The sequence below is a fragment of the Canis lupus genome, chromosome 29 (assembly GCF_011100685.1).
Source record: "Canis lupus familiaris isolate Mischka breed German Shepherd chromosome 29, alternate assembly UU_Cfam_GSD_1.0, whole genome shotgun sequence".
Taxonomy (NCBI): Eukaryota; Metazoa; Chordata; class Mammalia; order Carnivora; family Canidae; genus Canis; species Canis lupus.
The window spans coordinates 23,613,271-23,636,499 of NC_049250.1; the positions used below are offsets into that span (position 1 = coordinate 23,613,271).

The following is a 23,229-nucleotide window of genomic DNA, read 5'->3' on the forward strand; positions in this document are numbered from 1 at the left end:
AATTAATCAGAGTTGCACAGCTGGTCACATACAGTTTTTATTAGTCTTTGCAGAATTTTACAAGAGCCATCCTGATATAGTCCCTAGGGTTCTGAGAAGGCAGGAATTCTATTTCTGTGAATGGTTTTATCTTCAATATTTAGCTCATTGATATGTAAGAAACAGCCATTAAAAAGTTGTTACGTGTTTTCTTTCATTTTTTTTCCCTGTTGAAAAAATTTTAATTATGTTTCTATTGGAAGTCTCAATATTTTTGATGAATTCTAGGTTGTGTTGTGGCACAGTTATTCTTTTAGCATTCACACTTTAAATAAACAAATTTTCACCAGGGATTCCCTCCATGAAATTTTAGAGCTGATCCTGGCATTTATATCTGTTGTACTGGTCTGCAGGGGGGTGGCATTGGGAATTGTATACTGGTATTCCTTTCTTCCAGTAATACTTTCAATGGACACCACTGGATCAGGGTAGCATTTACATAGGTTTTCCTTGCAAGTCCCATCATGGTTTCTTTTCTTTTCTTTTTTTTTTTTTTTTTTAAATTTATTTATTTACGATAGTCACACTCAGAGAGAGAGAGAGAGAGGCAGAGACACAGGCAGAGGGAGAAGCAGGCTCCATGCACCGGGAGCCCGACGTGGGATTCGATCCCGGGTCTCCAGGATCGCGCCCTGGGCCAAAGGCAGGCGCCAAACCGCTGCGCCACCCAGGGATCCCTCCCATCATGGTTTCTGATGTTGCAGATGGCATTTGTAAATGTCATTAGTTTATTTTTATTTGATCATTTATACACCATCTTATTCTTGCTTCTGTTAATCCATAGTTTGAAAACCAAAGATGTTTAAAGTGACTATTCTCTTTTGACCATGGACCTTCTCCAATGGGGACTGGGAGTAGGCATTGATTCTCTCTCTCCCTGTCACCATTTCTGACTTCTGAAGGACTTTAAGAAAAAACAAAGATTAATCAGTTTTCCAGAAGTTATAACCTACCCCCAACAAGCATGCACTTGCTCTTCAGGTTCTTGTAAGGACTTAGGTACAAATTAGGAAAAAATGCCAGCTAAGGACTCCTTCCTTTGTACTATGTCCAGGGAAAGAGATCTGACAATATCCCCGGCAAAGTGCTCTATAAACACCCTCCTTTTTTAACCTAGCGGTAAGGAGTTACATGCAGAAAAATAGCTGCTTGAAACCCTTTGCCCCCATGTTAAGATTGCTGCCAAAGCTTTTGCCTTAGTTTGCTTCAACAAGAATAAACTATGCAAAAGCTCTGGAGTTCTCAGGCAATGTGACTGCCTGCCCTGCTTGTTTAAGGTCATTAAAATCTTGGCCTTTGCCAAAAGACTTAGAGCAGAACCATCCTGTTCTTGGAGTGACTTGTAATTTTGCTTAGGTCACAGACTTTTTAGTGGCCAACAGCATTAAAATGGGTCATTTTAATTGGTGTTAAGTATAAACAAGATGCAAAGAGTATGTGTGATAATTTTAAAGTTCTGTTTATAATGAAGATAGTTTGCTTAATTGCTAATACATTTACATTCATGAATTATTAAAAATAAAAACATATTTCCTACTATCCCTGTCAGATAAAAGAAGGATGTTATACTCTAAATGCTATTTCTTCAGAGATTTTCTTTATTGAGTCCTACAAAGCTTTCACATTTATCCTGGATGCATTTGTGACTATATTCATATAGCCAAAAAGACAGGAGGAGTTGTGTAATTATCTCGTGAGTTCAAGGCAGGCTGTCAGAACAACCTGTTAGGGCAATAAAAGCAAAACCATTTTCAAGTCATCATTGGTTGATTAATTATTTTGAACTGAAATGTCCAGTAACTCTTGCATTTGTTTTGGTTAAAGATAAAAGATCATTTTTATCTTGTTATAATTAACTATTTTGTCTCTGATGAAGTACAGAAATTGCACTAGTATTTTTGCTTCTTGAACAGTCTATTATGACTGCTTAGAAAGCATAGAACAGGGATCCCTGGGTGGCTCAGCACTTTAGCGCCTGCCTTTGGCCCAGGGCGTCATGCTGGCATCCCTGGATCGAGTCCCACTTTGGGCTCCTTGCGTGGGGCCTGCTTCTGCCTGTGTCTCTGTCTCTCACTCTCTCATGAAAAAAAAAAATAAATCTTAAAAAAAAAAAGCAAGCATAGAAGAGATTATGGCTCAATTTTATACTACAATTGCAAAAGTTGGGGAATGTTTCATGTTCTGCTCTATAAGCCAAGCCAATATAATACATTTGTTTGTAAATAATTCTGCATCAAGGTTTATGAACCTATTCATCTTCTTCCTTTTTGAAAAATAAGATATCTGTAGGTCCTATCCAACTACCTACAGTATATATTTTAGTCATAATTACATTAATAATGTTTAGATGGTAAAAATATTTCTTGTGGTACTAAGTGGCCTACTATATTGCTTCAATTGACATTCCTAGGAGAAAATAAGGCCAAGGGCCTGGTGGGGATATGAGTAGGGCTGGGTGAGGTAGTGCAGAGGCAGGAAAGGTAATGAGGGATGGTAGTGGTATGGGTGACTGGTGTTGTAACATGTGCCAAGAACTTTTCAAATGTTATATTAATCCTCTTTTATAATGTGAGACCAATATTCTATCCATTTTAAATATAGAAACACTAAAGTTCACAAAATTTGCTTAAGATCTCAAATTAGTAAGTTACAGTTGAGGTTTTAACGCTTTTTCCTGACCCCAAAGTTCACATCTATTCTTTGTGGTTATGGCTGCTTTCAAGGATTGGGATAATTCAAGAAGATGGCATTGTGCCAAAGTCATTTTTTAAGTCTGAAGAAAATCAGGAAGATTCTGGGAAGTTTTATTTGTATATGTAATTTAATCTACTGGGACATATACTGACTCTTAGGCATTTCATTAAACAAATATTTATTAAACACCAATTAAGTGTCAGGCATTTTTTCTAGGTGAAGACAAAGCACTGAATCAGATACATGCTTGCAATGATACTGAGGAAATTCTTATCTAGTTCTGATTTAAGAAGTTAAACTACCTAAATACTACTAAACAGTATTATTTAGGACAGAACACTATGAAGAAGTAGCTATCATGCCCTTTAAGCCCATCTGTGAATTCATCCCATTTAACCAGATGACAATAGGCTTACTACAACCTTATATCCTGTCTATATTCCACAGTGATTCTCTGGAACCCTATGATTAAGCATCCTGAGGTTTCTATCTATTCCAAGTAACTGGCTCTTATTACCAACTACTTCTGCGTCATTGCTTATCCAGTGTCAGTAACATTAGTACCCCAAATTCTAAGTATAATTTGGTTTTGCCTAAAACATTTTGCCTATAAACATTCAAAAGTTTTACAAGGTAACAGGCACAGCTTTGAAGGTATCTGGCCAGATTGCCATGGACCACAGCCACCCTTATTCTTCATCCCCATCCCTTCCCACAACTTGCTAAATTATATTTGCATGAATTCACTTACCTTCCAAGACATATCTACTTTTTTTCTGAGAGAATTCGAACCCTTTGTCTGATGCTCAGGTAGGAGGATCCACAGTGAAAATATCTAATAATCTGCTCACCTCCAACCTGGCTGCCTTCTAAGGGAAGACTGTTCTTATAGTTTCAGTAATGATCCTTACTACCATCCTCGCCCTGGACAGTTGGTTGATTCAAAATTCTATAACTTCTACTCTAAGTATGGTAGCCAGTATGGTTTATCGGTACTATTCATTTGCATATAGTATTTTGAAACTCAGAATTTAAATTTCAAGAATAGAAATTATTTGAAAGAATGGTCAACTCTAGGTCAGGATTGAAATATAAGAGAACATATGAATGTTACTTGCCAGTGTTTACAGAAGTCCTGAGATATTTTGGAGCTCCCATGGTTTTATTTTTCAGCCTTCCCTCTAAAGTCTGTTGACAAAATGACTTCAGTCCCAAAAGGCGTCCTTCACCAGGTAGAGAAAGAAATTCCAAGATATTCTAAGTATCACTGTATATTTAATACAATCCCTGATAAGTCTAATAAACTGAGATAATGAGATCTGGAAGATGAAAAATTAGAAAATAGAAGCATTTTAAAGCTTTACAGCTAAGTAAAAAAGCTGCCCTTATATGGACAATTCTCTTAAATTCCCATTTCTTCCGTTGTAGTACTAAGCAACTGATAATACAGTTTAGGGAAAATGGATTCAGTAATCTCTATCATTTTAAGTGGCTTCTTTTAGTCAACAAACAAATGAGGTTAAAAGTCTCTCTTAAAACAATATTTTTTAGAAAGGACTTTTCATTAGAATAGATTTTTTAATCCCAGATCTAAATAATATTACTATAATCCATAGTAAGTCCTAATGAAGTACTAGAAATCAACAGTGGTCAATCTCAGGATCCTTCCAGCTATTGGGTTGATATGTTCATTGTTTAGTTTGCTTTTGATAAATTACAAGGATAAAAAAGAAATCAGTATTACTTGTTAAGAAGTGAGAAGTGAAAATCCTTAGATACTGATTTAGGTTCTCTTGAGCCACTTTATGGAGCTTCAAGAATGATTTGGAAGTTTTATAGAAAAGACATTTTATACATTTTTTTTTGTCATTTCCTTTGGTGTAGAATTGCATTTTTTTGAATGTCATATTTAAAAATATTTTTCAAAAATAGTGCTGAGATTTTAGTAGTGGGATTTAAGGATTAAATGGATTACAGATTTCTAAAAAAGGAAATTGGCGGGGTATAAACTCAAGATGTATTGATCTTAGTTTTTCCACTGTGAACACAGTTTATTATCACTAGACACTTTGATTATACAATAACTTAGTTTTATGCATTTGATTTTCAAAACAAAAAATTACACAAAAATGAGATGAAAAAGTGTGTAATCTTTTGTGTTTGACTTTTTTTTTTTTTACTTAGCCTAATGTTGAGGCTCTTTTCTGTTGTGTTTATTAGCAGTTTACTTTTATTGAGTCATAGTATTCCAATAGTGTAGATTTTTTTTTTTTCATCTCTCTGGTGTAATAACTTAGGAGTGGAATTTCTGGGTTGTAGGATATAGGTAGAGTGTATATGATAAGGTTTGGTAGGTAAGACACTGCCAGCCAAACTGTTTTCCAAGGTAGCTGTACCATTTCACATTCCATTGGCAATGCAGGAGTCTAGGAGTTCCAGATCAACAACACTTCATATTGTTAGTTGTTTGAATGTTATTCTGGGGGTATTAATATTACTACTATTGCTGCCACCACCACCACCCCTGGTAATTACTAATTTGCTAAAGTTTTAAATTATGGATTAGCACATGTCAAAAATATGCCTCTACTGAAAAGTCACAATAAAGGCAAATCTTATTCGAGCTCTCAGTCTGGTCAGCTACTAAAACAGACTTGGAATATATGAGCTGTAGTTTTATTGTATTAAAATATTTTCCTTTTCATAAGGTGAAATATTAAAGTGTAGTAGTTTCAGTTTGATAATTCAAATGCTGTCATTTTAATGTGTCTTACCATAAATCTATATTATAGGATTCTGTGTCATCCCTCATATCTTGGATAAAAATGCTTTGGTCTCCTTTCTAACTTGGAAATCATGTATGCATGTCTGTTTTTCTTCTGCTTCTTGGAGTGGGTTGGTAATAAAATTTTTACTCATTTTTTTACATTAGCATTCTTTCAATTCTATATTATACAAGGCAATCCAGCTGTTGGAAACTTTTTAATGATGTATAATATTCTCACAAAGCTTTCATTCTTTCACTTTTGTAGATGGAGTTTCACTAAATTAAGAAGTGAATGATCATATTTGACAGATAATGTTTAGAAGAAGTCTGTACAAAATTCTTCTGTTAGTAAAGGTACCTATCACTCACTATGATTATGATCTTTAAGTGATTATTTGTTTCAAAATAGTATGACCTGTAACAAGTATTTGACTTATTTATTATTTTAAAACTATGCAAGATGCTAGTTCCATAAGGAGTTTACAATTCAGTGAAAGAGAAAACCCCCAAATCCTAGTAATTTAAATTAGTATATAGTGTAGACAGGAATCCTTTCTTTCTCTTGTTTTCTTGCATATGAAAAGAGCTTAGTATATCTGCCTATGGGGTTTCTTGTTTCTCCTGTGCAAAGAGACAGAGTGAACATTCTGCTAGTGAGCATTTGTCGTTGATTCACATTTCTTAGTTAGATGGAGTGAAAATACCATAGAACTTGAGCATGTGGGGTATGGTTATTCTGCTCTTTTTGCACCAACAGGAAGCAGAGGCCTAAGTACAATCCAACTGTGGACTTAAACTTTCTCTAGTATGGGCTGTCCCAAGGTGTGAGTAAAGGAATGAAAGGTAGCAGCATGCCCATGTGGGCTTTCTTTCTGAGCTGTTTCTTCTATCTGCCTTTATTAGTTAAGTAATGGTGACATTTTGGTTTCAATTGCTGACTATTGCCTTTTTCTAAGTTGACTCAACACCCATATGGGGAACTACATGTCATTTATTAGAACCCCACAAAGACTCTAACTAATGGTACACATCAGGAGCTGTATTGACATAAAAGAGGACTGTTAAATGACAGCTTATTAGTCACTGAAATATTTACTCTTACAGACTATCTCTTGAACTAGATTGTCAGTATGGAAGCTGTCTTCTTGTTCAAAGTTATTTTGTGCCCCTACCTGTGAGAAGGCTCTACATTTTGCACTATTGAGTTTGGTTGTGGCCTTCTGATTTACTTTGCCAACAATCTGTGAGTGGAAGTGACAGGGTACATTTCTGGACAGAGCCAGCACATGGTTTCTTACTTTTCCTTACTTCTGCAATCATGGAAGCATGTATTTAACAGGAGCCTCTGTCTAAGCCATGAAGACCATGTGGAACAAAGCCCCTTGAAAATTTGCGTTGGACATGCAACATGAGAATACATTTATTGCTTTAAGCTGCTGAGGTTTGGGAATTTGTTAGCACAGCATATATACTATACTGACTCACAGTTTCCTACTCCTTCTAAAAGAAATTTACTGGTCAAATACATTGTGACTTTGGATGTTAATGGGAGATCTCACTGTTTTTAAGAACAGTTTTGTCTGCAGTAGGCAAGGATAGGAAGGAGCTCTACATTAAATGGAAGTTTTTATCATATAACATATACCTATTTCTGAGGAGTCAAATGAGCCATTCATGTTTGTTTATATCAGATTACCCAGTAGAGATCAGAATGTATGTGAACTGCCACAGGCAACTTACGTGTTGATAGTGGAGTAAGCAAAAGGAACTAAAAGCTGGGGAGGGCATAGGTAATTAAGAGCATGACCACTGTCCAAAAATGATGACTTCTGAGTGAGTGGTGGTTTCAAAAGAGAGAGAGAGAAGAGAGAGAGAGAGAGAGAGAGAGAGAGAGAGAGAAATCTGCAAATAATCTAGTTAGCAAGCCCTAACACATTCCGTTTGGTTAGAATTCATAATTGACTGTTTATATGTATCCTTACTTTATTCTCCTTTAGCTATACTTGACATTTTTATTTTTCCTTTTGTATTATGTTGATTTTCAAAAATACAAATACTAGCACATTAGAACTTGTAAGGCAACTAAGAAACATGTTCAATGTTTTATAAGTGTTCGGTTTATGATACCTTCTCTAGTTTTCTTAATTTTAGTCTCACATTACTGGCACACCAAATCACAATGCAAAAGGGCAGATGTTGAGTTTCTGATGTTTATCTTTAAGTGCTTTATCTCTATTTGATATGGCACACACATCAATGAGATGAAGGATAAACATCATGATCATCACCATAGATGCAGAAAAAACATTTGACAAAATTCAACATTTATTCATGATAAAAACTCTCAACAAAGTGGGCTTAAAGGGAACTGACCTCAACATAGTAAAGGCCATATATGGCAAATCCACAGCTAACATAATGGTAAAAAACTAAAAGCTTTTCCTCTAATATCCATAAAAAGACAAGGATACCCACTCTTGCCACATATACAATATAGTATTGGGAAGTTCTAAGCAGAGAAATTAATTAGGTGAGAAAAATCAAACAAAAGGTATTCAGAAAGTAAAACTGTCACTATTTGTAGATTATATTATATACAGAACTTCCTAAAGATTCCACCAAAAGATTGTCAGATCTAATAAATTCATTAAAATTTCTGAACATAAAAAAAAATCAATAAACAAAAATCCAAATTTCTCTACACTAATAGCAAACTATAAGAAAGAAATTCAGAAAGCTCAACTTAAAATTGCATCAAAAAGAATAAAATGCCCAGGAATAATTTTAACCAAGGGGTAAAAGATATGTACTCTGAAAACTATTAGAAAACAATGAATGAAAATAAGTCACAATTAAATGCAAAGAGATTCTTCCAACCCATTAGTGTGGAATATTGTTAAAGTGTCCATAATATCCAAAGCAATCTATAGATTCAATGAAATCTCTATTAAAATTCTAATGACATTTCTGGCAAAAATAAAACAATCCCATAATTTATATGGAATCATGAAAAACTCAGTAGTCAAAGAAATTTTAAGAAGAACAAAGCTGGAGGCATCACACTTCCTGATTTCAAGTTGTGTTATAAAGCTATAGCTCAAAATGTATTATTACAAAAAGATACAGAGCACCTGGGTGGCTCAGTCCTTAAGGGTCTGCCTTCAACTCAATCCATGGTCCTGGGATTGAGCCTTACATTGGCCTTCCTGCTTGGTGGGGAGCCTGCTTCTCTCTCCTTTTGCCACTTTCCCTGCTTGTGCTTGTGCTCTCTCTCTGTGAAATAAATAACTTTTTCTTTTGAGGGGGGGATAGATATAGATCAGTAGAACAGAAAAAAGAGCCCAGAAATAAATCCATGCAATATGGTAAATTAATTAATGAAAAAGGAACTAAAAATATAAAAGGGAAAGAATAGCCTCTTCAATAAATGGTGCTGGGAAAATTGGACAGTCACAGGTAAACTAATCAAACTGGACCACTTTCTTACACCATATTCCGAAACTCAAAATGGATAAAAGACTTGAACACAATATATTTGAAATCATAGAACTTCTGTACAAAAACCTAGTAGTAAGCTCCTTGATATCAACCTTAGCCATGAATTTTTTGGATTTGACAACAAATGCAAAAGCAACAAGAGCTAAAATAAGTAGGACTATATTAAGTTTAAAAACTTTTTCACAACAAAGCAAACCAACAAAGTGGTTAAAAAGGCAACCTACTGAATGAGAGAAAATATTTGCAAATCATATCTGTTAAGGGGTTAATAACCAAGGTAAAGAGCAATTCAATAGCAAAAATTCAACAATGAATTAAAAATAGGCAGAGGATCTGAGTAGACATTTTTCCAAAGAGGGCATGCAGATGGCCAACAGGTATATGAGAAGGTTCTCAACACCACTAATCAGAGAAGTTTAAATCAAAATACAAGGGGATAGCATTTTACACCTGTTAGAATGTCTATTATCAAAAAGAATTAACAAGCGTTGGTGAGGAAATGGAGAAAGGGAGACCTTACACACTGCTGGTAGAAATGTAATTTGGTGCAGCCCCTATGGAAAACAGTATGGAGGTTTCTAAAAATTAGATATAGGACTACCACATGATCTAGCAATTTCATTTCTGGGTATTTATCTAAAGAAAATTAAAACACTAACTCAAAAGACATATGCACCCCATGTTCATTGCAGTGTTATTTATAATAGTCAAGACATGGATGCAACTTAAGTGTCCATCTATGGACAATTGATAAAAAAATCTGATATATATGTACAATGGAATATTTAATCATAAAAAGGAAATATTGCCATTTGCAGCAGCTTGGAGAGACACTGAGGACATCATGCTAGATGAAGTGCCAGACAAAGAGAGATACTATAGGATCTCACTTATATGTGCAATCTAAAACAAAAATAATAGCCTTTTAGATACAGAGAATAGATTGGTGGTTGCCAAAAATGGGGATAGATGGGCAATATTGATGAAGTGAATCAAAAGGCCAAATTTCCAGTTATAAGTCAGTCATTGGTGTTGTAAAAGAATCCAAGATAGTGATGTAGGAAGACTGTGAACTCACCTCTTCCATTAAAACACCGAATCTATACCTACATAAAAAGCAATTCCTCCTCAAGAACTGAGGCTGTCTGAATAGCTTCTGCACAGCAAAAGAGAGACACTACCTAGAGAACAAAAGGAGACATGGAGACACGGCAAGGATGAAAACCCTACCCCTGATGCTGCTGTGAAACTGCAGTGGGAAAGGATAGCACTGAGGGACTGGGAACAGTCATCTGGTCTGGAGCATAGAAGGGAAAAAAGAAGTGCTGTGTTTACATGGGCAACTAAAATTAAAGGAACCAGCTCCTAGAGCAGCTGCCAAATGGTGGAAGAACGGCAGAAATGCTCTCTAGGATCAGAGGTGCTAGCTAGTGCTATTATTTTTGTTCCCCTTCCATCCCGATAGCTTAGACAGAAGCAGGGTCCAAACACTAAAGTTGGACTGCCACCTCAGTGAGCCCCAGGCCTCTAGCCCACACTGCCATATGAAAGCAGCCCCCATAGTCGATGCCCATGTAAGCTCTAGCCAGCTCACTAAGGTGGTCCTAGTGTGGCACACACTGGACCATTCTTGGACAGCTTCAGCTGTGGACACACTTGGAACATTCTTGGACAGCTTCAGCCATGTTTCCAAGGCAACATAAATGAAAAGCACCAGGACATTTTAGGCCTATACTCACAACTCCAAATCACTTACCAGGGCACCTCCCCACCCCACAAAGAGCGCCAAGCCCCCCCAGCCTGCCATCACTTTAGTCCAGCCATGTAGCCAGGGTACACATAGTATGGAGTGCCCTAAGACTCCCTAGCCCATGGTCACTTAAGCTCCAACCACCTGCCATGCTTCCCCCCGGAGCAGATCACCCAAGGACCTCTCAAGCTTACACCTGCTTCAGTTTCAGCTGTCCCACCAGGGTAACCTCAGTACAGAATGCCCCAGAACCTTCAGTTCACACTTGGTACAGCTCCAGGCAGCCAGCCAAAGCTGCCAGATACACAGAGTCTACAAAGGGGGATGTTTCTATACAAGACCATTCCTTCTATACCAGAGGATGTAGATGTGCCACTTAATTCATAGACACAAACACAGAAAAGATAAAACAAAATGAGGATACAGAGGTATAAGTTTCAAATGGAAGAACAAGACAAATTCAGAAATTAAGCAATCTACCTGATAAAGCATTCAAAGTAATGGTCATAAAGATACTCACCAGACTTGAGAGAGGAGTGGATGATTTCAGTGAAAATAAAGAGATAAAGAAAGAGCCAATAAGAGTTGAAGAACATAACTGAAATAAATTACCCTAGAAAGAATCAACAGTGGATTATGGAATACAGAAAAATGGATCAACAATCTGGAACAGGGTAATGGAAAGCACCAAAGCTGAAGAACAAGAAGAAAAATTAGGATAGGTTAAGGGATCTCTGGGGCAACATCAAATGTACTAAAAATGATACTATAGGGATCCCAGATGGAGAAGGGAGAAAGAAGCAGATAACTTATTTGAAGAAATACCTGAAAACTTCCTTAACCTGAGGAAGGAAAAAGACACTTAGATCCAGGAAGCACAGAGAGTCCCTAACAAGATGAACCCAATGAGGTCAACACGAAGATTCATAATATTTTAAATGTCAAAGAGTGAAAATAGAGAATTTAAAAGTAGCCAGAGAAAAGCAAACAGCTACAGACAGTAGTCCCCATAAATCAGCTTATTTTTCTGCAGAAAGACTGAAAGTCAAAAGGGAGTGGCATGATACATTCAAAGTTCTGAAAGGAAAAAACCTATAACTAGGAATAGTTTTCCGAGCATGGTTAGCATTCCGAATTGAAAGGTAAAGTTTCCCAGAAAAATAAGAGTTAAAGGAGTTCATTACCACTAAGCCAGCCTTACAGGAAATGTTAAAGGGAATTCTTTAACTGGAAAATAAAAGGCCATAACTAGTAGAAAACTATAGAAGGAAAAAAAATTCCCTGGTAAAAGCAAACATACCACAAAGGCAGCAGTAGGTCAAACACTATAAAAGCTAGTATGAAGGTTAAAAGACAAAATTAGGAAAATAAATATCTAAATAGTTAAGGGACTAACAATGTAATAAAGAAGGCATAAAATAGGACATGATATACATAATCATGGTAATAAGAGTAAAAATGTAGTGCTTTTAGAATGTGTTTGAACTTAAACACCCACTTAATATAGACTGCTATATATTTAAATGTAAATGTTATATATTTACTTCTATGTTTATTGTAGCATTATTTACCAAAGTCAAGATGTGGAAACAACCTAAGTGTCCATCAATAGATGAATGAATAAAGATATGGTATATATATGCAATGGAATATCACTCAGCCATATAATGGGTTCTTGGCATTTGCAACAACATAAATAGACCTATAGGGTAATATACTAAGTGAAAGAAGTCAGAGAAAGACCAATATGTAATTTCACTTACATGTGGAATCTGAAAAACAAAAATAAGATTTTATATATATATAGTCATCGGAATAGATGCAGAAAAAACATTTGACAAAAGTACAACATCTGTTCATAATAAAAGCTCTCACAAAGTGGGTTTAAAAGGAACATACTTCAACATAATAAAGCCCACATATGGAAAAATGCATCACTATTAGTATACCCACTTGTGAAAAACAGATTCTGAAAAATAGATTCTCTTCTAAGATCAGAAACAAGACAAAAGATACCTGCTTTCACTGTATTCACTTTTTTTTTTTTTTTGGCATAGCATTAGAATTCTAGCTACAGAAATCAGACTAGAAATGAAAGACTTTGGTATTGGTAAAGAAGTATAAGGGTTACTAATTACAAATGACATAACACTATATAGAGAAAATGTTAGACTCCATCAAAAAACTACTAGAACTGATATATGAATTCAGTAAAGTGGCAGGATACAAAATATACAGATATCTGTTGTATTTTTATATACTAATAATGAAGTAGCAGAAGAAATTAAGAAAACAATTCCATGAATGGATAAAGCAACTTGTAAAAGAAAAGAGTTGATGGTATCACAATGATTTCAAGACATACTACAAAGCTGTAATAATCAAAATATCATGGTATGGCATGGTAGCGGCACAAGAATAGACACATAGATTAATAGAACAGAATGGAGAGCCCAGTAATAAATCCATACTTATAAGTTAATGAATCTGCAACAGAAAACACAAGGATAAACAATGGGGAAAAGACCATCTCTTCAACAAATGATGCTGGGAGAACTGGACAACTACGTCAAAAGAATGAAATTGGACCATTTTCTTACATCATATATAAAAATAAACTCAAAATGTATTGAAGATCTAAATGTGAAACCTGAAAATATAGAACTTAGGAAACATAGGGAGTAATTTCTTTGACTTTGGCATAGAAAAACATTTTTTTCTAGAGATGTTCCTCAGGCAAGGGAAACAAAAGCAAAATTAAACTACCAGGACTACACCAAAATGAAAAGGTTTTGCACAGGGATGGAAACCATCAACAAAAAAGACCCTTCTGAATGGAAGAAGATATTTGCAAATGATATATCCATTAAGGGGTTAATATTCAAAATACTTAAGTGACTTGGGCAGAGGACCCAAATGGACATTTTTCCAAAGAATACCTACAGGTGTCCAACAGATATGTGAGAAGATGCCCAACATTGCTAATCATCAGGGAAATACAAATCAGAACCACAATGATACACCACCTCACAGCTGACAGAATGGTAGCATTAACAAAACAAGTGTTGGCCAAGCTGTGGAGCAAAAGGAACCCTCATGCACTATTGGTAGGAATATAAATGGGCACTGTCACTATGGAAAATAGTGTGGGGGTTTTTCAGAAAATTAAAAATAGCAATACCACATGATCCAGTAATTCCAGTATTGGGTATTTACCCAAAGAAAAGGAAAACAGTAATTTGAAAAGATATGTACATCCCTATGTTTACATTATTTGCAATAGGAAAGATATGGGAGTAGTCCAAATGTCCATCTATGAACTGGGAAAGCAGTGGTGTATATGTACAGCAGAATATTACTCAGCCATAAGAAATGAGATCTTGCTATTTGCAACAACATGGATGGACCTAGAGATACAACATTAAGTAAAAAATGTTAGAGAAAAAGAAATACCATAGGATCTCTCTTATATGTGGAATTTGAGAAACAGAGAAAGAAAAAAAAAAAAAGACAAAAACCCCTCTCTGAAACAGAAAACTGGTTGTTTCCAGAGGGGAGGGGAAGTATGTGTGTGTGGGGGGGGAGGGGGATGATTGAACTGGATAAAGGGGACTAAGAGTACACTTGTCATGATGGGCCCATGAGGAGTAATGCATAGAATTACTGAATCATATTGTAGATTTGGAAGTATAAATTATACTCCAATTAAAAAAGGACCACCATCATGATAGTTAAGAGATATAAAATATATAAAGTTCACGATGTAATATACAGCCTGGTAACTGGAGTTAATACTGTATTACATATTTAAAAGTTGCTAAGAGTAGATTTAAAAAATTCTCATCACACACACAAAAAATCTGTGTTAATGATGGAGGTTACATTAGATTTACTGTGGTTATTTCTCAATATACAAAAATTGAATCATTATTTTTTTTACCTGAAACTAATAATGTATTTGAATTATGCCTCAATAAAAAGGAAAAGCTCAATTAAAATGGATTATTGAGGATAGTTTTGTTGGAAGAAGTTATATTTGAGTTCTGATTGTCCTGGACTACTAAACAAAGCCATAGATAATATAGTCTTACACATGCAAATAGAGGTACCTCAGAACCAGTTTTTTGTAAACTGCAGTTGGCCCCTACCTCCACCAGGAGGCTAAGGGGTAGAGGGTACATTTCTATTGAGACAGTTATTTTGGGGGTATATAAAAATAAGGAGCATAGACAGACTTTTTCTTCATCTTAAGTCCAGTGATTTCAGAGAACTTGGTGCCCATCAGCTTGGTGCTTTAAGGGGGCTAATATCAGACTCTGTTCTCATGAAAAATCTCTAGGGGAGATCATGATTGGCTGCTGCTTAGATTGTAGAGGAAAGAAAATGGGTTGCAATATTTACACCAGGACAAAGGATGCTTGAGTGTTTCCCACTGACCATTTGAGGGCTACGTGGTAGAGTTAAAATGAGGGATCATCTTTGATCCTGCTTAAGAGGATATTCTAGAGAGGCAATGTGACTCTACCAGAGAGGACTGCCTACTTCTGGGCTGGGAAGAAAGATAAGCAAATGATGGAGAGGCAGATTTACCGAAGTCAAGGAAACCATATTTGGAAGTTCTCTTTATAGGGAAGGGCCTATAAAGACTCCATTCATTCCATCAGGCCCAAAGATAATCAATTCTGAATATATGATAATCCTTGAGGACACCAAGGTCACCTGAAGACAATACCAATAAAGTAAAACCCTTCCTTCCTCTCTACCTAGAAACAGTAGCATAAGTAGGGGAGAGGGGCACATGGGCTTTGGTGCTTATGAAGTACCACAGGAATGTGACTGCAAATTCTGATACAACCACTATAGCATATAGAGACAGTCAATGCCAACTGCCCAGATGCCATTTCCCCTTTAATACTGTTAACCTCATCCTCCTTAGGGAAATGGATAGGGAAGAAGGGTTATAAGACTAAAAAGGAAAGAAGCCAACCATACCCTTTTCCACAATTGCAAGCTTCCTACTGCAGAAGCACCAGGCTTATGTGATGAGAAATTAACCTGTAAACAAAGTTTAGAATTTTACATGCCGCACTACATTGGGTCTCATGATTCCTCTGATAACTCTTCTGGGACTTTTCATTTGTCACAATTAAAACCAACATCCTTTTCAAACCAACATCCTTTTCACTGGCCTACAACCCTGACTCTTACAGAGTGGTCCATGGATAATTCCTTCTCCCTTGAATGCTCTTTCCCAAATGTTTATACACTCACTTTTATCCTAGGCTTTTCTTCCTCTTTATTTTTATTTATTTTTTTAAATAAATTTATTTTTTATTGGTGTTCAATTTACCAACATACAGAAAGAATAACACCCAGTGCTCATCCCGTCAAGTGCCCCCCTCAGTGCCCGTCACCCATTCACCCCCACCCCCCGCCCCCTCCCCTTCCACCACCCCTAGTTCGTTTCCCAGAGTTAGGAGTCTTTATGTTCTGTCTCTCTTTCTGATATTTCCCACACATTTCTGGCCTGTATTTAAAATTGCATCTCTATATGCCATACTCCTAACTTCCTTTATTCTGATTTTTCCCCTTAATATTTAACACATTAACATATGGTAGAATTTACCTATTATGTTTCTTGTCTGTCTTCTGAGACTATAATCCCCAAAGGCAGGGATTTTTGTTTTGTCTACCACTGTTTCCTTTTAGAATAATGCTTGCCACATAATAGGTGCTTAATAAATGCGCTGAGGTGATGTGTTGGACAAACTGTTCAAGTTTTATTTTTAATTACCAATTTATCTAAGTGCTGCATATGATTAAGGGCAGGCAAAAATCTCTGTAAAGTATATTATTTTATTGGCATTTATGTTTTTGCCAGTAAGGCCTCTGAACAAAATATGCAGTTATTCTAACTGGAGAATGAGTTTTAACTCATTGTTGTTTTAGATCTTCCTTCATTGAAATTGTAGCAAACTATTTCATACTTACCCAAATGAACTTCTCTCCTGAGAGGCTAAGGAGATAAAGAAATTCCTCTAACAACTATATCAAACCTAGCGTCTGAAAGTTATGTGCACTGCCTTTTCCCCCAAGAAACTAACCTGATCTTTTACTTTGTTTTCATCCAAATTTGAATGTTTTCTTGTACAAACTCACTTGCTGTTGGCAAGTGGACCTTTTTCTAAGAAAGGCTAAATATGCTCATAAAAGAGATTCAAAGTACTTCTTGGACAACAAGTTTTATAAAACAGCATTTTGATGAGTTAAGTGTAAGTAAATCAGAAACAGATGGATTACATAGCTATTGAGACCCACACATTTAAAAAACAAGTGAAAAATTTGTGTTTTGTATTCTTAAATACAGAAATAACTTGTCTAGTTTGAAACTTTTCTAGTTTCTACTGTGTTTTGACTCAAAGTTCATGTTTTCCTGTGCTTTTTTGATGTGAAATGTTTCCTATTTATAAACTTTCTTAATAACCTTTGCAGGGTAATCAAGTTGCTCTAGACTCCCAATTTTGAACCAAGGTAAACATTAATGCAATTAAGATACTCTAAAGTTATTCACATATTCTTCTAATTTAATATAAGGGATGGCAAAGGATTTGTTTTTAGTGTTTTGATTAGTGGGAGTATTTTTTTGGTTACAAGGAATAGAGACATACACAGACTACTTTAAGAAATAGGTAGTCTATGAAGATAGAGACATGAAATTCATGTGCTTGGTCATAGCTACACACATGAACATCTCTAAGAGCATGATGGCAAATGGATGGCTAACAGCTGATCTTCCTCAAAGTTTTGCTAACGGCTTCTCTCTGCTCATCTGAACAATTTTTCCCCCTCACTTTGTTTATTATTGACCTCATAAATTCAGCCTCAAATGACCCACAGTAACTCCTGAGTTTTCTTTATAATTTTTAATCTCAGCTGCCACAGCTGTCGGCCTTAGACTCTATAGTTTTGAATTTTTGGAAGAGAACTCTGATCTAGCTTGATTTTTAATCCAGGTTGCTGATTACTCAATCATATGGCTGGGCTATCTGGTACAATCAGCTGTGATTGAGATAGCCTGGTTCCCTGTGTAAGAGTGAAGTGTATGGACAGGTATCAAGATTAGTGGCTCAAGTTTAAGTGTACCAAATACAAACTCCAGGATTCACCAGCCAGAACTGCTAGTAAAGTATTTGTCAAATATGTTCTTTGGGTAATAAATTATGTGTTACTCTTTTCAAGAAAAGAGATGTTTTAGATTTGAAATTTAGAACTCAAAAATATGGATGGCTTTCCAAGTACAGAATTCTATCTAATCTGTCTGGACTTTAAGAAACAACATCAATTATATGACTATTTAGGAGACTTGTGTTTGGAGATTGTTAATTATACTGTTTTAAATATAGTCTGTATTTTCCTAAGATCCTTGAATTTTTCCTTGAAAAAAATATTATTTGATCCATGCTAATTTCATAATGGGCTTTACATAAAAAAAAAATAAGACTTGAAAACCCATAGAAGATCCAACAAAAATCTGGTAACAATTGAAATATAGTTTCTATTTTGCCCAGAAAAGCAGAGGAGATAAATAATTTTAAATAGACAATTCTGATGCAGAAATTAGACAATAATCTGCTCCGTTATAAAGTTCAGGAAACCCATAAAAAATAATTTCCAGCATGGGAAAGCACACTGAATGAAACCAACAGGCAGACCGGAGTTCTGGCCTTGGCTTTGCCAGTTACTAGCTGGGCTATCTCATTTCTCTGGTAACAAGAATAAGCTTGGACTACATGCCAGCTTGAGTTCTTCCCGACACTAAAGAGAACTCTAAATAAGGGATATCCAGGGCTACTGGACATGGCTGTACAAGTGGTTTATTGCACATTTCTAAGAAGTGACATTCTAAGGATTCTTACTCTAGTGTTCCACCAAGTAAATACCTTTATTGGTAGTTTTATGAAGAATAAGATTCCTTGCCAAGAGCTCAAAGAAGATGGTAGAGTAGAAAGATCCCAATATCACTTCTCCCATGGACATACTGAGTAGCTACATTTACACAGCTAACTCTGTAAATAACCCGAAGACTGGTAAACCAGGCCTTCCACAGTTAACGATAGGCTGGAGGCCATCCTGATAATGGTGGGAGGGGAAGAGGGAAAGGGGTTGTCAACCAAACCCCTAGTGGACTAGCCACAAGTGAGAGGGACATGACAAGCACAGAGAAGTGAGAGGATCAGACCTCACACCAGACATCTTAGGTATTGGGACTTGCAAGTCCCTATAACATCTGGCTTTGGAAACCAGTGGGGCTTAACTTCAGACGCCTTAAGAAAAACAGCAGAGCTTAGCATCAGAAACTAAAACTTAATGAGCTTAATACTAGGGTATCCAGAGTGTGATGGGAAACTGCGTCTCCATCCTTAAAAAAACAGCATAGTAACTTGGCCAGAGACTAGCAAAGAAGAAACAGTTTGAAAAGAGCCTCGAGGGATCCCTGGGTGGCGCAGCGGTTTGGCGCCTGCCTTTGACCCAGGGCGCGATCCTGGAGACCCGGGATCGAATCCCACATCGGGCTCCCGGTGCATGGAGCCTGCTTCTCCCTCTGCCTGTGTCTCTGCCTCTCTCTCTCTCACTGTGTGCCTATCATAAATAAATTAAAAAAATAAAAAAAAAAAAAAAAAAAAAAAGAAAAGAGCCTCGGAGTATATGTTAGAAAGATTTATGGACTAATCTTAAATTATGTGCTGGAGGGGCAGGGATCTTTAGGAGATTTTGCCAGGAACAAAAATACTAAGGGGCGCCACTTCTGTTTCCTTCCCCCAGCCTAGATAGCTGGAGGCTTGCAAGAGCCAGTTTTAATACTCTTCATCTACCTTGATAGCACTGAGTCCCTTCCCCTGTATTCTCCTGTGTACCTTCCCTATCTAACCTGCCCACCTCCGCAAGTTGTCCTTTCAAAGTGGTTCCTGCCTCACCATACCAGCTTGCAGCCAGCCTCTGCAAGGACCCATAACCACTCCAAGGGACTCTTGGAGGTAGTGGTGTGGGGGGGGGGTTAACCTCACACACCTGTGGGCCTGAAGTTCCAGCAGCCTGGACATGCAGTAGTACAGAGACTAAGCCTAGCCCTTTGGTGTACCCACAACTATGCAGAGATGCTAATTATAGACTGCTAGGTTGACTGCTGCTCCCAACCACCAACAAGCCTCTCAAGAGTGCTGGGACTAATCCCTGCCCTGCAGGCAAAGCAGATCATTATAGCTGACTGGACTGAAGGCAATACTGGCTCAGCCATAACAGGAGATCATATGCAGCCCACAAAGAAGATGCTCCTGGAGTGAATGGTTCTGGAAACGGGATGGGGGAGTTATGCTACATGGCACCACAGGGTCTTTTATGTGCCAGGCCACTACTTTTAAGACCTAGAGACACAGCTGACCTACCTAGTACATAGAAATAAAGAAATAGACAAAGTGAGAAGATAGAAGAAATGTCCCAAACATAACATATAAAAATTATAGTAAAAAAGAGCTAAATGAAACATCTCAACAGTATATCTGATAAAGAATTCAAAATAATGATCAAAGATACTCAATGAACTTAAGAGTGAATCTCAGTGAGAACTTCAATAAGGAGATAGAAATTAAAAAAAAAAAAAGAAAAAAACAGCTGAAGACAAATAGAATATTTTTTAAAAAAATTCAGTTATTTATTTATTCATGAGAGACAGAGAGACAGAGAAAGAGGCACAGACACAGGCAGAGGGAGAAAGCAGGCTCCATGCAGTGAGCCTGACATGGGACTTGATCCTGGATCTCCAGGATCACACCCTAGGCCAAAGGCAGCGCTAAGCCCCTGAGCCACCCCCCCCCCCCCCGGCCTGCCCATAATAACTGAATTTTTTTAAAAAAGAACACTACAGGGAATCTAGCAGATTAGAGAATGAAGAACAATGAAGAACAGGTCAGCAATTGTAAAGGCTAGGTAATGGAAAACACCCAAAATGAATAGAAAAAAAAAAAAGAGTAGGTTAAGAGAACTCAGCAGCATCACCAATTGTAATAATTTGTGCATTATAGGGAACTAAAAGGACAAGAGTGAGAAAAAGGGCAGAAGACCTATTTGAAGAAAGAGCTGGAAACTTTCCTAATCTGAGAAGGAAACATATCCAGATCCAGGAAGTACTGAGAGCCCCTAACAAGATAAGCCCAGGATATTAACATCAAGACATATAATAAGTAAAGTGGCAAAAATTAGTGATAAAAAATTTTAAAAGCAAGAGAAAAGAAAAACAGTTACATACAAGGGAACCCTATAAGGCTATCAGCTGATTTTTCAGTAGAAACTTTTTGGGCCAGAAGAGAATGGCATAATACATTCAATGTGCTGAAAACAAAACAAAACAAAAACAAAAACAAACCAATACCAAATCAAAACAAAACATCCTACAACTAAGAATACTCAACCCAGCAAGGGTATTATTCAAATAGAAAGAGCTAAAAGTTTTCCGGGTAAAAGTTAAGGAGTTCACCATCACTAAGCCAGTCTTACAAGCAATGTTAAAGGACTTCTTTAAATGGAGAATAAAAGCTATAAATAGAAAATTATGAGGGGATTTCACTCTTTGTTCACAAAATCAAACACATAGTGAAGGTAAATTAACCACTTACAAAGCCAGTATGGAGTTTAAAAACAAAGTGAATTCAATTATATCTACAAAAATTAGTCAAGAGATAGACAAAATGACAAAATATGATACACACAAAACATGGTGGGAGGTATAAAAATGTAATGCTTTAGGATGTATTTGAATTTAAGTGACCAGCAATATAAACTTCTGTGTGTATAAGATATATATACCCCCAATGATAACCACAAATTAAAAACCTAGGATATACAAAAAATAAAGATAAGGAGTCTAAGAACAACACTAAAAAAAGCCATCAAATCACAAGGGAAGAGGGCAAGAGAAGAAAGGAACAGAGAACAGAAGAATTACATGAACAACTAGAAAACAACTAACGAAATGGCAATAAGTACATATAGATCAATAACTACTTTAAATATAAATGGAATAGATGCTACAATAAAAAGAAATAGGGAGATTGAGTGGATTAAAAATGGATTAAAAAGACCCATCTATATACTGCCTACAACAGATTCATTTCAGACCTAAGAAACATACAAAGCAAAAGTGAAGGCATGGATAAACATTTCATCCAAATGAAAGTGAGGGAAAAAAAAACCCCTGGGATAGAGTGCTTATATCAGACAAAGCCTATAGGGTGAGACAAAAAGGCACTACACAACAATAAAAGGAACAATGCAATAAGAGGATATGACAATTGTAAATATCAATGTACCCCAATATAGGAGCACTTAAATATAGAAAGGCAAATACTAACAGAAATAAAAGGAGAAATTGATAATCCAATAGAGAATTTCAACATCTCACCTATATCAATGGATAGATCACCTAGACCTCCTCCCCCCCCCCCAAAAAAAAGTGAACAATGGCTTTGAATCACACACTGGACTAGATGGACCTAACAGATACAGTCCAAACATTCCATCCAAAAACAATACACATTCTTTTCATGTGTACATGGAACATTCTACAGGATAGATCACATGGTAGGCCACAACCAAGTCTCGATAAATTTAAGAATATTGAAATCATATCAAGCATTTTTACCAATCACAATAGTATGAAACTAGATATCAATGACAAAAAAATTCTGGAAAAAATATATGGAGGCTAAAAAACGTGCTATTCAAGAATGAATAGGCCAACTAAGAAATAAAAGAGGAAATTAAAAATACTTAGGACAAATGAAAATGAGTCCAAAATCTTTGGGATGCAGCAAAAACATTAAGAGGAAAGTATATAGTAACACAAGTCTACCTTCAAGAAACTAGAAAAATCTCATGACCAAACCTTACACTCAAAGGAACTAGAAGACCAAGTCCAAAGCTAGTAGAAGGAGAGAAATAAGAAAGATTAGAGCATAAGTAAATGAAAGCCTAAAAACACAATAGAAAAAAAAATCAAGCAAAACCAAAGGCTGATTCTTTGAACAGATTAAAAAAAAAATTGATAAACCTTTGGTCAGAGTCATCAGGAAAAGGAGAGAAAAAAAAAAAAAAGATGCACCAAAAAGAAAAATATCTAGGAATTTAACCAATGATGTGAAAGACCTATATTCTGAAATCCTATGTATGCAACTGAAGATGACACAAATGGAAAAATATTCTATGTTCATGGATTGGAAAAATTAGTATTGTTAAAAATGCCCATACTACCCAAAGAAATCTACAGATTCAATGCAATCCCTTTCAAAATACCAATAGCGTTTTTAATAGAACTAGAAAAAGTCTCAAGTTTTTATAGAACCACAGAAGACCTTTAATAGCATAAGTAATCTTTTTCTAAAAAATATTTTATTTATTTATGAGAGAGAGGCAGAGACACAGGCAGAGG

At 36.2% G+C, this 23,229-nt stretch overlaps 1 long non-coding RNA gene across 1 annotated transcript; it reads right to left on the reverse strand.

Moving 5' to 3' along the window:
• Positions 1-3,850: 3,850 nt before the first annotated feature.
• Positions 3,851-22,245, reverse strand: LOC111093135. The gene is made up of 3 exons (XR_005380875.1): positions 22,204-22,245; positions 15,741-15,803; positions 3,851-3,956 (listed from the first exon to the last, which is right to left on the reverse strand). It is a non-coding gene; the product is annotated as an uncharacterized LOC111093135 (long non-coding RNA).
• Positions 22,246-23,229: the final 984 nt, after the last annotated feature.